This window comes from Schistocerca americana, chromosome 2, assembly GCF_021461395.2.
Source record: "Schistocerca americana isolate TAMUIC-IGC-003095 chromosome 2, iqSchAmer2.1, whole genome shotgun sequence".
NCBI lineage: Eukaryota > Metazoa > Arthropoda > Insecta > Orthoptera > Acrididae > Schistocerca > Schistocerca americana.
In genome coordinates this window covers 304,517,129-304,533,949 of record NC_060120.1, presented here as the reverse complement: position 1 = coordinate 304,533,949, position 16,821 = coordinate 304,517,129, and positions in this window count along the sequence as shown.

Here is a 16,821-nt window from a genome sequence, read left to right as displayed (position 1 = left end):
TGCTGACTAAAAATGTAGTTTGGTGACCTCAGAACTCTCATGATGACCAGGGAACCCTTGCCATGTGTTCACTATGTCAGTGAAAACCACATTTGCACCTCAAACCTGATATTACATACATATTTTACGTGCATAATTACAATAACTTTGACCTCTGGATCTCGGTTACCGATAATGATAATAAAAAAGTTTCAAGGTTTCCTGAGGACATTATGTTAAGAACATATGGTAAAAATTTCGATGGTTTGCCATGAATAGAAATTATAAAAGTGCCATCCCCACAATTGGTACTTTTCAGGGTTTTCTCAGGAACTACCTATGAACAAATAGTGCTTTTATAAGATGCCAAATGTCCACCCCAGACCACACCTAATATTCAGTTTGCCTGGGCTGGAGAAAATATTAACCCTGTACTGTACGATAGCTACTGTATGTCAGTTCTCCCAGTACGTATACAAATGGTCACTAGGCCAGCAGCTATCCAAAACAATTGGCCATTTATCCTCAAGATCAGTAGAATGCAAGATTTGACCCCATGAAAAACCACATTTCCACGTGCATCTTTTTGGGACATATTAATACTGTGCACTGTCATGTGTTAATTTAATTAAGCCAACATTAAACGGCAGTAAATGTAATTTTTGTATCATCCATTCAATGTTAAGATTATAGGGTTACCATTTAAATATAACATTCTCATACATTCTGTTTCTAATGGCCTTTTAAATGAATTAGAAAATAAGGTTAATGCTCCAGAAGTCAGACTCATTACAGTAAAAACACTTTAAGAATGGAAATGTTAGTTTATATGTCCTGTAAAATATAGAGTAATATTCGCAAACTAATGGTAAATGTTTCATTACTCACTTAATTATAAGGTGTGATCAAAAAGGTTCTGTTTGAAGGATGTACAGTCCACAATTGGTATGCCAATGAGGCAAAATCACAATGAGCATTGAGGCAAAAATGATTCAAATGGCTCTGAGCACTATGGGACTTAACTTCTGAGGACATCAGTCCCCTAGAACTTAGAACTACTTAAACCTAACCTACCTAAGGACATCACACACATCCATGCCCGAGGCAGGAGTCAAACCTGCGACCATAGCCGTTGCGTGGTTCTAAACTGTAGCGCCTAGAACTGCTCAGCCACTCTGGCTGGCCATTGAGGCAATCATCCCACTGATGCACCAGGTTGAAAATTGCTGTTTGGTAAAATACTGTGTCCTCGTGCATGAAGATGCCATATCTGATTGCTGCATATTCTTCTCTGACAGGAATTGTCAACCCTTCAAGCCCTTTTTTAAGGGACTGAAGGTGTAATAATGACCTGGGGAGAGATTGGGACTATAGGGCAGGTGGTTGAGTGTCTCCCACTTGAAGTGGTCCACAGTGGATGAGGCTGACCTCCCAGGTAGCCCAGCGTATTGCACTGAATCATGACCAGCATGGAAATTGCTGCACCATTCCACAATGGTGGTTTTCATGGGACATGCTACTCCATGGATGTTCTTCTTCTATGATGGATGTCTACAGATGTCTGCCCTTTGGCAGCAAAGAAAAAATAACAGCATGTTTGTACTGTTTGGATGCATTTGGTAATAATCTTGCCATACATCATGTTTTTGCATGTCTGAAAGACATAAATGCCACACTAATCCGTATCCTATATGTTGGTTTGCATACACCTGCATTGGAGTTGTGCTACATTGCATATTCAATGCAGCATTGTCCTCAGATGGAAACTTTTGAATCGCCCCTTATACATTGTTGTAATTACCCTGCCCACAGGGCCTGTCATATGGGGGAAGAGGGCAGGACACAAAGCTATCTTATAGTTTGGTATACCTAAATAAATAATTTTGTTTCTGATTTATGTTTCATTTCGATAATAGTTCCAAAGGGATGCTGATTCTTACCACAATAAGTCACACCTACAAGCAAGCAGTTTTAAGAGTATTTTAATTTTATTTTCATCTGAAAAATAACAAAAATTGATAACATGTTGAAAGAAACTGAAAACTGTGGAATATGGTGAAATCACATAAATCCAGTACGGCAGATCTTATTTTTCTGCCATAAGCTAATAGCAGTATAGCTTGTTCTACTCTTTTTGTGTCATCTCAGTGGAGAGTATGGGGAATGAAGTGATAAGCACTATGGCCCATCGTGGTGAGAGAAATGTTACAGTTCAAAATCCCCCATAGGGGAGGGTCTCAGACTGCTCCTGGTCATGGCATATGAGCTCTGTCTTCAGGGTATGGTGCCACTGTTCCACAAGTCCATTGGATTGAGGATTGTAGGCCGTCATGTGGAACTGGTGGGACTTACAGAGGCGGCAGAGCTCAGAGAGCAGGTCCGACTCAAACTGCCAGCCCTGGTCAGTTGTCATGGACTCTGGGAAGCCAAAGCGTGCAATCCATAGTGTGATGAAAGCTCGGACGACAGTGTTGGCCAAGATATTAGTCAGAGGTGTGACCTCCACCCATCGATTGTCTGTCTATGGCTGACAAGATGTACTTGTATCCATTTGAATCTGGGAGTGCCCCACCAGGCCTATGTGGACATGTTGGAAACGGCCCTTCAGGATGGGAATTTCCTGAAGGCCAGTTAGGCATGACGTCCTGTCTTGGCCTGTTGGCATTGGATGGAGGCTCTCATCCACGTAGTGCATTTCCATTTGATGTTAGTCCAAGCAAAATGTCCCATCATGAGTTTGAGTGTCGGGCATACTCCAGGGTGAGACAAGTTGTGGAGGAGGCCAAAAACTGTTTTGCTGAAGTTCTGTGGGATGACTGGTCATTACCTACCATGTGATGCGTTGCACCAAACTAGTTTGGTCATGACTAAAGATAGCAGGTTTTGAATGTCAGTGTCAGCTGCTTGTGCTTCTGGTAATTGGTTGAAGTCAGGGCATGCCGATTTGGCAGCGAGTCTTGAGAGGTAGTCAGCCACAGTGCTTTTTTCTCCCCATACATAACAGATGTCCGTAGCCCATAGTATATTGTGAAATCAAGTCAAGGTGGCACATTCGTTGAGGGGAGGTATTGGCTGGCGGGTTTTTAATAGTGTCATCCAGAGGGTGGTGGACTGTGTAGATAGTAAGTATCCAGCCCTCGATGTCATTTCAGGAGTATTAACCACCCTGTATTGCCAAAAGCTCATGGTCAAAGATTGACCACATTTTCTGGGAGTCTATAAGTTTTCATGAGAAAAACTGTAGGGGTTGGGTTGCACCGGTGGCTTCCTGTTGTAGCACTGCCCCAGTTGCATGGTCACTGGCATCGGCCATTATAAGCATGTATGTGTCCAGCGATGGGAGTGCCAAGGTGGTGGTCTGAGTGAACTCGGTTTTGATGTTCTCGAAGGCTGCTTGCATATGAGCAGTTCAAGTGAGCTTACATTTGCCTGACGTGTTCTTGCTGCAGAGTGACTCTGTGAGCAGCAGAAGTTATGTTGGTAAAAATTAATTACCCCTAAAAAATGTCACAACTCTTGATAGTCTGTTTGGGGTGGTAGTTGCGGATTTGGTCTATATTTTCTGGGGTGGGGCAGATGACCAAAGCAAACGAGGTGGCCTATGAATATAACACATTATTGCCAGAGTTGGCATTTATCCTCATTGACCACAACACCATGCTCTGTTAGTTTGTTGAATAACACTTGAAGGTGTTTCTCATGATCTTGAGCTGTTTGTGAGAAGATAATTACATCATACAAATAACAACAGAAAAAGGGCATGGCAAAAAATAAGCCATCAATGAACCGTTGCCAAGTCTGGACTGTGTTCTTTAGTCTGAAGGGCATAAAGAGGAATTCAAATAGGCCATATGATTAGTTATTACCATCTTTGGGATGTCCTCCTTGGCCATTCGGATCTCAGAATAAGTTCTTTTGCAGTCAATCACACTAAAGATGGTTGCACCAGCCAGTCCTTAATATTAGGCATGGGGTAACTAAATGATGGTGCACATGCTCAAATGTCTATAATCCCTGCACAGGGCCACATTTTATATTTTTTCATTCTCATAGTAATCGGTGAGGCCCATGCACTGTCTGACGGCCTGATGCGCCCTCACGTAACAGTACCTCGATTGTGTCACTGGCGCCTTTAGTTTGTGAGGGACTAGGCGGTGGGGCCGGCATCAGACTGGTGGACCAGGAGTAGTATTAATTCTGTGTACAGTACCATCGTGTATGATGTTAATCTTTTTAAGGGGCTGGTGTGGAATAGCACATGAGGCACACGATCCGCTCATGGAGACGATCTCACTGTTTACACTCAACCCACTCATGAGAGCAGTATCACTTTTTTTGGGTGGCCCACTCATGGGAGCATCATCACCAGAAGTAAGAGGCACTGGTCTGACCTGTGGTTCTGAAGGCCTGGCGGCATCTCGGGCGGGTGGCTCTCGTTCTTGCTGGCATGACAACAGCTCTTGCTGTGTGATGTTTAGTTGTGCCGTGAGCTCGGAGCAGTGGTTGTAGAGGTGTTTGTTAGCTGACATTGGTACTGCGGAGGTTGGTGTATGCAGTAGTCACGGTTTTAAGCTCCTCGAGCAATGCCTGGCACTTTAGCATAAGGTCCAGTACTGTTTCAGAAGTAGGAGGAGCAGGCAGCGGAGTCTCATCCATCTATAGGTGGTCACTGTTTACTCCACTGATTGGCATGCAGCCATCGTGATGTAGTAGTAAGGCCCTACCCAAGTCTATAAGATGATTATAATGCCTCAAAAAATCTGCGCCCAACACTGGCTCTACGGTGTCGGCCACGAAAAACATCCATGCGCAAGGGGTGTGGTTGTCCAGTTGAACTGAGATAGAGGCCATGCCTATCACGGGAATCACTGAATCGTTCACAGCGTGTAGTTGGTGTACATTTTCCAGATGCCAGCTGAGGAGGCAGTGTGCTAATATTGGCACCCGTGTTGACTAGAATGTACGCTCTAATATAGTTGTCATAGACGAAGAGCTGCGTGCTGTTGGAATGTAGATGCGGGATATGATGAGTGTTGTCATGTTTCGTAGTGAGGCAGCTTGAAGCAGGGGAGCGACCTGATGTGCCTGTGTCAGGCTGCTGTACTAGTTTGGGTAGCTGCAGGATGGATGGCAGCAGCACGTGTCTGCACTGAAGCGTGTGTGGAACCAGCAGGTGCAGTGCCGAGTTCAGCTCTATTTAGAGCCATTAGATCTAATAAATTCCTGCCATGAAGTGGGCTTTGGAGCTATCTGTTTGAAACAGTTTTCAGAGCAAGTACTAAGTTACGAGTTTATACTCACCCTTCACATCGAGTCTTGCCCCAATAGTCTTACATTAAGATTCAGTTGCCATCTCAGTGGATGTAAGTTTTTTGTCTGCCATGATGAATACACAACCACCATTTTTATTAGTCTGTCCTTTTGATTTCAACCACAGAAAGGTAACTGTTGTCAGTTCTGGATTTTAGCCAGCTCTCAGTACCTGGTAATATGCAAGCACTGCTGCATTTTAGGATTACTTCAAACTCCTGCACTTTGTTATGCTTTGACAGTTAATCACTGGGATTTTTATAGTCTCATGAATGGTGACACTTCATACACAAATACTTCACACACTCACAGCTGGACTGGTTGGTGAGTTGCCTAGTCTAAAAATCCTTTGTGTGCACACCATACAGAGTTAGCAACCTGAGTAACAGACTCTGAGCCATGAAGGGGGATGCTTAAGTTCTGAACCCCATGGGGCACTTTAGAAATTCGAAACCTGGCTCATCACAGAACCTTCAATGTATATTGTCCAAGCCTTCCATTTGACTATGAACTAGGAAGAGTTGGTCACTTCTGGCGACCATTTTGTGGTGTGTGAGCTTTTTTGAAATTTCATGAGCCAGGCTGATCCTCTCAATCTTTTCTGGTAGACACTGGAATGACCCATATATGATCTCTGAGGACAGATTGCACACATCATTCATTCCAATGTTTGACACAAACTGCTGCTGGTTGCATCCTGTTGCCTCAATATGCTGAATCTGGCCTCCAGACATACACAGTGACTGCACAAAATATTTTGCTGCCGTTTCCCTGTGGGGTAAAATTATCAGCCTACAGTTAAGTGCTGCTACCTTTTAAGGCTTGCCTTCTCCTAACATGGGACATAGCAGGGCTCCCTACATCTACTGCTATAAACTGCAAACGCCTGTGAAGTGCATGACAGGTGCTACTGGTATCTCCCATTGTACCGTTTATTAGTGTTTCTACACATTCCCCTCACATGTGGAATGCTGGAAGAATGATTGCTTAAATGCCTCAGTGTGCATTGTAGTCCAATCTTGTATAAGTAATCCTTACGGGAGTGATATGTAGGGGGTTGAAGTACATTCCTAAATTCGTTGCTCAAAGATGGTTCTTGAAACTTTGCAATTTCACAGGATAGGATAAAAAGTGCTTGGTTCACTTGCTGTGTAAAATTTGTAAAATTTCCAAACCTTTTGATGATTGCCTCTGTCATCATCATCAGAGGCTTAGTCTGACTGTTGTAAAACTGATGATGCTTGCCCTTTCATGGCCAGAGATGCACAAGGAGATGTGCACCCTGATGTGGTGCCATATATGTCCATACGTTTGCACTTGCTATCCACCATCACTACTTACACTAGGCAGTAAACTATGAGAAGCCTTCCTCTGTACTCTTTCTTTATCAAGTGCATGCTTCCATGCATTGCTAAGTGAATACAGAGTGTCGCCATTGAAGTTGCTATGACATAATCTAATTTTCACTGCATCCCTAATTAGAGAGTCACAGAGTTGGTATGTGAGTCAGAATCCTGTTATGTTGTTGCTTTGATGGCATTTTGTATGCTGCAGTTGCTCTGTACAAAACAGCAAGTTTTGTTGAACTTGTTGGCCAGACGAGCTTTCAATAATTTAACTTTGCATTTTCTGAAGATTTGTGAAACCCAAAATACACAATTAGGCAATTTTAAAACTATCTCTCCTACTTTTACTACTTCTTCTTTTTCTTGAGCTTTTATCACACTTCACCACAGTGTCAGCATGGTTATTTATGGATGTGGCATGGTTAGCTAAGGGGTAACCAGATACACCTCCTGTCGCCACCCTGTTACCCGCCCAGGATTGAATATGTGTACACCAACTGTCTGCATGCAATGTTACTCATGTGAAACTGGATGAAAGTTTTCTAAATGTTTGTGAGTCATCTAACTGATGTGAGACCTGGTTACCAGCTCGGTACCTAGTGGGATGTGGGAAACTGCCTGAAAACTACATCCAGGCTGGTCAGTACACCGACCTTCATCGTTAACCCATCATGGTGATTCACTCAGGAGCTGGTGCACTTCCCCATTCCAGAAGCAGCCTTTAACGCACAAGACTATATGGGCAGGTTATATTGAGAGTTTAAATATCTTCTGAAAATGCAAAGTTAGTTTACAGAAAGCAGTTCTTGCCAACAAGTTCAAAAAAATGTTTGTTTATCTATTGAGCAACAGCACTGTTCCATCAACTACTGCTCAAAAATTCCTCATATTCTACCTGTTAAGCTTTAGAGAGTGTTTTATCTGTTCCTACAGTCCTCTCAGGCAAAATATTTGATGAACTTGAAAGGGGCATCTATCTGCTTCTACTCACATAGTTTGAGTCAAATCTGGGAGCCTGCTCCACATCCTTCCCTTGTCAGATTTAAATGCACTTTCAAAGAAACATACTGATCTGGTGCTGTGAACAACATAGTACCCTTAGTGCTAGAAGGGATGATGTCACATCGGAGCACATGCAGTCAAAGAGAGAGAGCTGCATCCCTTCTCTGACTGATTGTAGTGTGACAGACCATCATTTCAGTACTTGCCGCTGGTTTCTAGGTATCACAGAAAGAGCACTACAAAACATGTTCTCTTCCATTTTAATTGCATATTAGCATGCATCAAAGAGAAATGGCTTACTTTTAATGCAATTTCTGGCAAGCATTCGAAGGCAAATGGTATAATTTGTAGTGCATTAGTGTATGATCACAAGCCGCCTCTGCCATTTCCTCCCATGTCTGGACTGGCATGTCCTCATTTACATGTGCAACTGCTGCTCTGATGTGAGCTCATAATGTCTCCAAGTCTCGTGTTGGGTCCTGGTAGATAGCGTCTTCACAAAGCTGCAGAGATAAAAATCTGACATTTGTACGCCTGGAGACTTTGGGGCCATGAAATGTGTCCTCCTGTGACAGTCCAACAAACTGGAAATATGTCATCCAAAGCCATCCTAACGAGCATCAGTCACTGAGGTGGAGCATCACCCTATTGGAGCATGATGTCAAGTTGCAGTTCTTTGAGCTGCAGTACTGCAAACTGTTCCAACATGTCCCGATAAACAATCAGGGTTATTGATGCCTCTGCAAAGAATAACAGTCAGACCACATGGTCATGAATAAGAACACACCAGCCGGCCAGGGTAGCCGAGCGTTTCTAGGCGCTACAGTCTGGAACCGAGCGACCGCCACGGTCGCAGGTTTGAATCCTGCCTCGGGCATGGATGTTTGTGATGTCCTTAGGTTAGTTAGGTTTAAGTAGTTCTAAGTTCTAGGGGACTGATGACCTCAGAAGTTAAGTCCCATAGTGCTCAGAGCCAAGAACACACCACACGTTTACCTTTGGACTGTTGCACAGTAGTCCCATGCTAAAGTGGGGCATCTCAGAGCCCAAAATCCTCACATTGTGTCAGTTTACCTTACTGAGCACAGGAAAGCAAGTTTTGTCCTTGAACATCACCCTCTTTCAGATCATCTGGGACACTGTCAATGCGACTCTGGATCTCAATTGCAAAAGCACTGCTCATTGACCTGTCATCAGGTTGAATCATATGCAGCATCTGTACCTTTGCAGCTCTTCATGAATGTCTTGCTCCCAAAAAACAATGGAATTTTTATGGGTGACAAATCGCCGTGTCACAGGGACACAGTTCATGACTGGTTTGAAGAACATTCTGGACTAATCGTGTGAGTGGTTTGGCCACACATATCACCCAACATGAATCCCTTTGAAATTCTAAATATTTATGTAAGACAACCGGTTTGCTGTCGTCTTCAGGTCTTATAACTATTTTTGTTATGAAGCATGCTTATTTTACGTTGTGTGCAGGATTTTTTGTGGTTGGTAATTAAATGATGAGACTGAGTCGAATACCATTTATTAACAAAAACATCCCTTAGATGAAGCTAGTACTCTTAGGTGTCTACAGGGCTGCCAGCCTAGTGGTTGCAGGACCATCATCAGTTCAGGGGGACACACTGGACTCCGTGGTTTCTCCAGTCATAAGCACTGATCTCAACCTACATTTAACCACAAAGAAGAGTAGTTAATCCAACAATGATACAGACAAACTATGAAAGTACTGCAGATAGTTAAAATTACATTCAAATAACAAAAGTAATTTCATTTTCTTTAAGCCCTCAATAACTTATATAAAAATTTTAAAACATCTATCCTAACAGACTGATATCTTTGAAGTATATCCAATCAGTAATAAAATTTTACTCAATAAAACGTTAATAAAACTGACCAGAGAAAAGTCTGGATTTAATTACTTTGGCCCCGTGGACAAGAATCACAGTACATGTGACCTAATTACAATGGACTTACACACACATTGGACATGAATCACTACAAACCACACACATACAACACAATTACTAATGTACACTGCACTGGCTTATCATTCAGCATTGCACTTTAACTTGTTATTGCCCTGTTACAACTCTTCCCCTTCATCTGAGCTCAGAATGACTGGGAGGTATGGTTTGGGGGAGAGGGGGAGTCACACCTAAGCGTGCAGAGAATCACCGGCAAGTGTGCCATTGATTTTATTGCATCGAAGGTACACAGCCGGCATTCTGCTGTTCCCAGTGGCGCCACGCAGCTTGCGTGTGTGGATCAGCGCCAATGCCAGTGTCAGAATCTGCTGCATCGGTGTCTGGTCGCTCAGTCTTGCAGACATAGTGCTCCAACTCACAACACGCGTAAGTGGCAGTCAGCTTTCTTCGGCTTGCTTTGGCCCCTACGCACAGGCCGCTAGGCACTGTTGTAATTGCAACGTATGGGTTCTTCATGGCACGTCAGTGCCCTGTGCTACCCTGATTATTTCACACTTGTACACAATGTCCTCCGGGCTGTGCTTCTCACCAGCTAGCAGTGTTGTAAACCTGCCTTGCAGAATTGGTTGCTAAATATCAATTGCCCGTGCCTGGTATCCAACGTGACAATTGGTCCCTTAACTACTACCTTCTAGCCAAAGCTGTGCGAAATTCACAAGACTTCCCCAAATCCATGCCTTTACTTATTCGTGTTGCAGCAGCCCAAACATCATAACTCAAACAAATCGTGCAGCACTATCTGATGGCTGAGCACAGCTTAAGATGCCAATGAATTCTTGCTTAACAGCCTTACTTGCGATTTAAATTATCTTAAGCCAAGAAAGGTAAATACAACAGCTTAAATTACTGTGGTGCACCACTTATATAATCCTTATGGCATATAACTCCTTAACCAATGTTATGATTACAGGGAAAACTTTTACTGCATTGTCCATGTGGGGCCAGACACAACTCTTCTGTAATTTAGCAACGTCCATCATGTGTTATTTTGCTGCCTAGGTGGCGAATTCCTTGACTTCATGTACTTCGTGATCACCCATTTCTCGCAGTTTCTCACTGTTCTCTTTTCTGCTACTTCTCATTACTTTCGTGTTTCTTCGATTTACCCTCAGTCCATATTCTGTACTCATTAGATTGTTCATTCCATTCAGCAGATCCTGTAATTCTTCTTCACTTCCACAGAAAAAAGCAATGTCATGAGCAAATCTTGTCATGGATATCCTTTCAATTTCAACTTAAATTCAACCTTTCTTTTATTTCTGTCATTGCTTCTGCGATGTATAGATTGAACAGTAGGGGTGAAACACTACATCTCTTACACCGTTTTTAATCCGAGCACTTCGTTCTTGGTCATCCACTCTTATTATAACCTTTTAAATCCTGTGTATATTGTATATTAACCGTCTTTCCTCATTGCTTACTTCTATTTTTCTCAGAATTTCGAACACCTTGCACCATTTTGCATTGTCAAACGCTTTTTCCAGGTTGACTAATCTTATGAACGTGTCTTGACTTTTCTTTAGTCTTCAGAACTGCCTCTCTGGTGCATTTACCTTTCCTAAAGCCGAACCGGTAGTCATCTAACACTTCGTCAATTTTCCTTTCCATTCTTCCGCATGTTATTCTTGTCAGCAACTTGGATGCATGACTGTTAAGCTAATTGTGCGATGATTCTCGTACTTGTCGGGTCTTGGAATTGTGTGGATGGTGTCTGACGGTATTTTGCCAGACTCATATATTTGGCACACCAACATGAATAGTCGTTTTGTTACCGCTTCCTCCAATGATTTTAGAATATTGTATTGTGGATGAGATCTCAGTCATCACTTCGTTAAAAGACATTGCTGTTGCACAAAGGGAAGATCCAGCATTGCTGAAAACCATAGAAACCTTGAAGAATGAGAAACTGAGCAAATGAGCGCTCCAGTTAATAAATGGCTCACTGTATAAGAGGAATTACGATCTGATGGGGCAGAAATGATTGGCTGTCTTCACAGCTCATCTACGGCTAGCTATCCTCAGCTGGGATAGAGCTATTGTTGCTGCCATTGATTCTCTGTGAAGTGGCCATGCCGAGGTTTGGTGCAGAAAAATAACAACCAGGTAGTCAATAAACAACAGATTTATTAATAATAACACAAATTCACTGTTCTCTATCTTGGAGCATAAATTCACAAGGACACAAAAATAGTTTATCAGTCTAAGTTTCTGTCTTACTAAACTCTTTGTTATAGTTTAAGTCAACGTTTAACTATTCGCCTAGAATGGCCAAGTCACAAATTATATGACAGCGTCAAAGTCTTAAGGACCTCATCGTGGGAGGACTGTCTCTTAATCAAATCACAGTAACGAGCCTAGCTACCAAAGTTTGGTAGGCCTGAGTGTCCAGAGACCAAGTCTCTGCACAGCCAGGACAATGACTTCTGGCAGCTCCATGTGGCTCCAGAAGGTGGCGATCCTAGATTGGCTGGCTGTTTGGCTGGCTGCAACTACCAGGTACGAGCCAGGCGATGGCTTAAATACCGACAGGTGGACGAATTACTCGTGAACTATTTGTAGCCAGGTGACGTAATGGAAACAAATAGGTCCGCGCTAACTGCAGCTTCTAGGAGCGATGTCGCTGCCACTTGCAGCGAAACAGATACTCGGAGTAACCTGCCTTCGTCGTCAAGGTCGCTAATGCATGCTTGTGTGGTGGCGCCCGACCTGGAGGTTAAGCCAGTTCGAATCGTAGTGGTGGAAAAATTTTCACTCCCAGTATTTTGCCGGCAAGGGTTGGTGGCGTGCAGATCTTGATCACTTCGTGATATTGTCCTAGTTTGAAACCAAATGTCTCTGCAGTGTCTCATGCAATGGGGAGTGTGACACTGTTGATGGTGATCCGTCCGTCGCATGGGGACGTTAAGCTTGCAGGCTCCCTTGGTGCTACGTGCCGGCACCAGGTTTCACATCATCATCATACAACACAAACAATCCACTACACACACACACACACACACACACACACATTACATATATGCAGTATTACAAAAAGTTGTAATGGAGCATGTTGTAAATAAATAAAGAGAAGCAACCGGAGTATCAGTAGTGGCGTTCGGAGTTGCTCTCTATAACGTGGCTAGTTTCTGCTATTGCTGTACTGACACACACTCTTTTGCTTCCCGTCTCGTGGCCCCTGCGCGCTTCGACATAGGCAACCTGGCGTGCTGGCGGTATGTGCCACAACACAGCATATTCCCCCCCCCCCCCCCCCCCCCCTGGCAGCAGTTGCTGTTGTTCCCGGGAACTGTGTGGGCCAGATCTGGAACAGATATTGAGGTGCTTGGGCAGCCAGAGTCTTGTGAGGGTGTACTTGATTCAAGTGCTTGTGGCAGCAGGTGCGATCTGTCACTTGGACCTTGACCATTGCCCTCCCCTGGATAACACCAGTGCCCATACGGCTTCCTGTAAGGTGTAGCGATGGTGGTGAGGACAGCTGGGTGGGGGTATATGAGTGGTGGAACGGATATGGAGAACTGGGACTGTTGTGGTTTCCTGTCGGGCTCGGCCTGCCTTGTTGTGTGGAGCAGTAGGAAGCAAAGAATAAGGTAAGCGCCTCTTCAAGACCATGATGCTGGTGCAGCTTCAACACATGAGTTTTGGGGGTGTGGACAAAAATTTCAAACAGGCCAGTGGAAGCCAGATGAAACGGTACCATATGGATAAAAGCGATGCCATTCTCTCTACAAAAGTTGCGAATTTCTGCTGATGTGAACTGAGGTAATTTATCTGCTACAGTGGTTTCTGGTAATACTTCAGTGAAAAAATATGTGATAAGATCTGTATGCTGAAAAAGTCGATTGAACCCGAGAGAAATAGTGAAATTTGGTTTCTGTATCGATTAAGATTAACCAAGGGGAACCTATAAAAGTCCTGGTGAAATCCAGACCAATGGGACATTGTCTTGTGCCATGGCCATTACCATCTTACTTGAATTGCATGCTTGCTCTTGCATGTCTGGTACGCTGAGATCATTGATGTCTTTAACGATGCCGGCCGTTGGTGGCCGAGCGGTTCTGGCGCTACAGTTTCATTTTCATTTCATTTCATTTTATTATCTTCCTGTATATCATTTACATGATGTAGGAACCGCGCGACTGCTACGGTCGCAGGTTCGAATCCTGCCTCGGGCATGGATGTGTGCGTTGTCCTTAGGTTAGTTAGGTTTAAGTAGTTCTAAATTCTAGGGGACTTATGACCTCAGCAGTTGAGTCCCATAGTGCTCAGAGCCATTTGAACCATTTTTTGTCTTTGACGATGCTCTTCTAGAAGATATATTTTCAAGCCAACTTTTTGGTGATGACTGTCCCCCAATGAACTTGATGAAGTAACAGCAATGCCCTGCATTGAAGTGTTTTTGGGATGATAACTCTGTTGTTTCTATTACTTCTGTGCAGTAAGAGTATATTTTTCATGTCAACAGTGCCAATATGCCTGGGCCCTGGGTTGCTTGATGAGTTTGCAATCTGCCAGCCATCTGTGTCGCACAAACTGGATGACTACACGAGGGACCGGGTCCTCTGGCAACGTGTGGGTAATGGTTGTACCATCTAGTAGCAGATGTACGACGGTGTCCTCCACCTATGCGTCTGTATGGAAGCAGACTTCAGGTGCAGCTCCAGTGTTAGCGTCCTGCCCTACTGGAAGACAGGAAAATGTGTCTGCGCTATGGAATGGTACTGGATGTCGTAGTGGTACCCTGAGAGGAACAATGTCCACCATTGCAGATGCTGGGTGGTCCTGGTAGGTATGTTAGCATGAGCAAATGTGGTTTATGGTCAATAAAAGACTAAATAGCCGTCCATATACACAGTCATAAAAATGTTAGTGCAAAAAGACCTCTTTTCCTATTTGACTGTAGTTATGCTGTCCAGTGTCAGTTTTGGAAAGTTAATAGGGCACTCCATGCCTTTGACTTTGTGAGAAAGAACGGCCTCAAGGCCATATCCTGATGCATACATCACAACGGACAGTAACTGGATAGCGTAATAAGCCATGAGGCACGTTGGCTGGAGCAACGCCTGTTGTAAGTCTCCAAAAGGCTTGTCACAAGCAGAGAACCAATACCATTTAACATTTTTGTGAAAAAGGTGATGGAGCAGTTTGATGATGGCCGCTGCATGAGGAATGAATTTTTTGTAGTGGTTAGCTGACCCAACGCTGATTTTAGTTGTTTGGTATCCCCTAGGACTGATAGTTTTTGTGTGGCCTCCAAATAGTGTGAAGTGGGATATATTCTTCAGGCATTTAAAACTTGTCCTAGATATTCAACTTGTGATACCAGTAAACAGAATTTGCTTTTTTTGAGCACGCTGAATAAGACTTCCAAATTTGTTGTGAGGTCTTTTGCGTTTTTGCCACTGATGATGATATCGTCCAGATAATTGGCTGTGTATGGAACTCCCTGTGTTAGATGTTTCAAATATTTTCGAAATGTGACTGCTGCATGAGTGGTGCTAAAGCTGAAGGGCAGTCTATTATTCTGCAAAAGGCCAAAATGCATGTTAGTACCTTAAATGCGATTAGAGGTTACAGCCAAGGGTAGTTGTAGATAGACGTCCGTAAGATCGATTTTTGTGACCAATCTGCCACTGGCTAGTTTTGCCATGTCATCCTCAACATATGGGACAGGATAGAAGTCGGTGGTAGATTGTACATGGCAGAACAATCTACCACCGACGCCTATCCTTTCCCATATGTTGAGGTTAACATGGCAAAATTGCCAGAGACAGTACACTTAAAATCCTCACAAATTCTCAAACGTCCATTTGCTTTTTCAGCCATCACAATAGGATTTCCCCTCTGGCTCTTGGAAATTGGGGTCAGGATTCCTTCCTCTTGCAGTCTTTGTAGCTCGAGGTGAAGCTTGTCTTGCAGTGCAAAAGGTACATTCCATGACTTGAAAATCTAGGCGTCACCAATAGCTCCAAGAAAATATATACTTCACAGTCGGTGACGCTGGTCATCTGGTAGTAAAACACTGAGGCATATTTTGTAGAGAGGTATGAACGATTGGATGTGGTTCATTGAATTGTAGACTTTCAAACCTAGGGAATCAAAGAGTCCTAAACCCATGATGTTAGGAGCCCCCATCGATTTGATGACTAAGATTTGGGCCAACAGAGATGCTGCATGATGCTGAATCTTTGCACTGAAGTGGTTCTGCACATCAATGGCGCTACCGCTGTAGCTTTTAAATGTTTGGCAAATGACTAGAATGGTGGTGAACCAAGGCACATACATGTGTCCCAATTCAGACCCAGTGCCTATTTGAAAAGTGATGAGGATATCATTAATAACCACCTGTAATATCAAAAACTTACTGCAGATGGGAAAGACGTCTGAGCCATGTATATAGTTCGCTATATCCGAACCAGAGTCGAATTGTCCATACTAGTACTATCCATATTCATTTTTAGGAATGACTGGCAAACTCCGTCTTACGTCCAGTTTCACTGGTGAAAGTAGCACTGCTGGTGTTGATGAGCGATAAAAGAAAATACTTCATGGGAGTAACTTCCGGTTGCGATGGTTTCCCGCGACGTCCCGCCTAGAGGGAGACGTGCCCGATGGAACACGCAGTCTTCACGGTTGAGGCTGGATCGTACATATGAGATGAGCGGCAAACACCCTTGATGGGCCTTATGGAGCCCTGACTACTGCTCAAAAGCCGAAATGAGGGGGAAGCACGTGGTCAATGACAGGTTTTCTAATCTGAGTAGATCATTCTGGTGCCAGTCATGTGAAGGATGGATTAGAATCGTATATCTTACCAGTGATTCAGCATACGACCGTTTGCGGTTAGTACTGGAACACTGTAAACGACAATCCTTGGAAAGTCCTTGTAACTGTGTTATCCACTCGCGGTAGAACTGTCTGTTTCGATTACGACAACTAAATAATTTGACCTAGTGGCTGCCACATCAACTTGTGAATCAAAATAGTCCAACAAATACGTTTTAAAATATTCATAAGTTAAATCTGCCATAGCCGGTCCCAAGCCCAGTTGAGAAAGGAGGAGGGGGAGGAGTAACACCTCATTAAAAAACCTTGGTTCACCTGGCCCGGGTGATAGTACCTCGTGAGGGCCCCTTGCCAGGAACACAGTGAAAACCTCAACGGCAGCGAAGGCGAAGAAGATGGGCTTC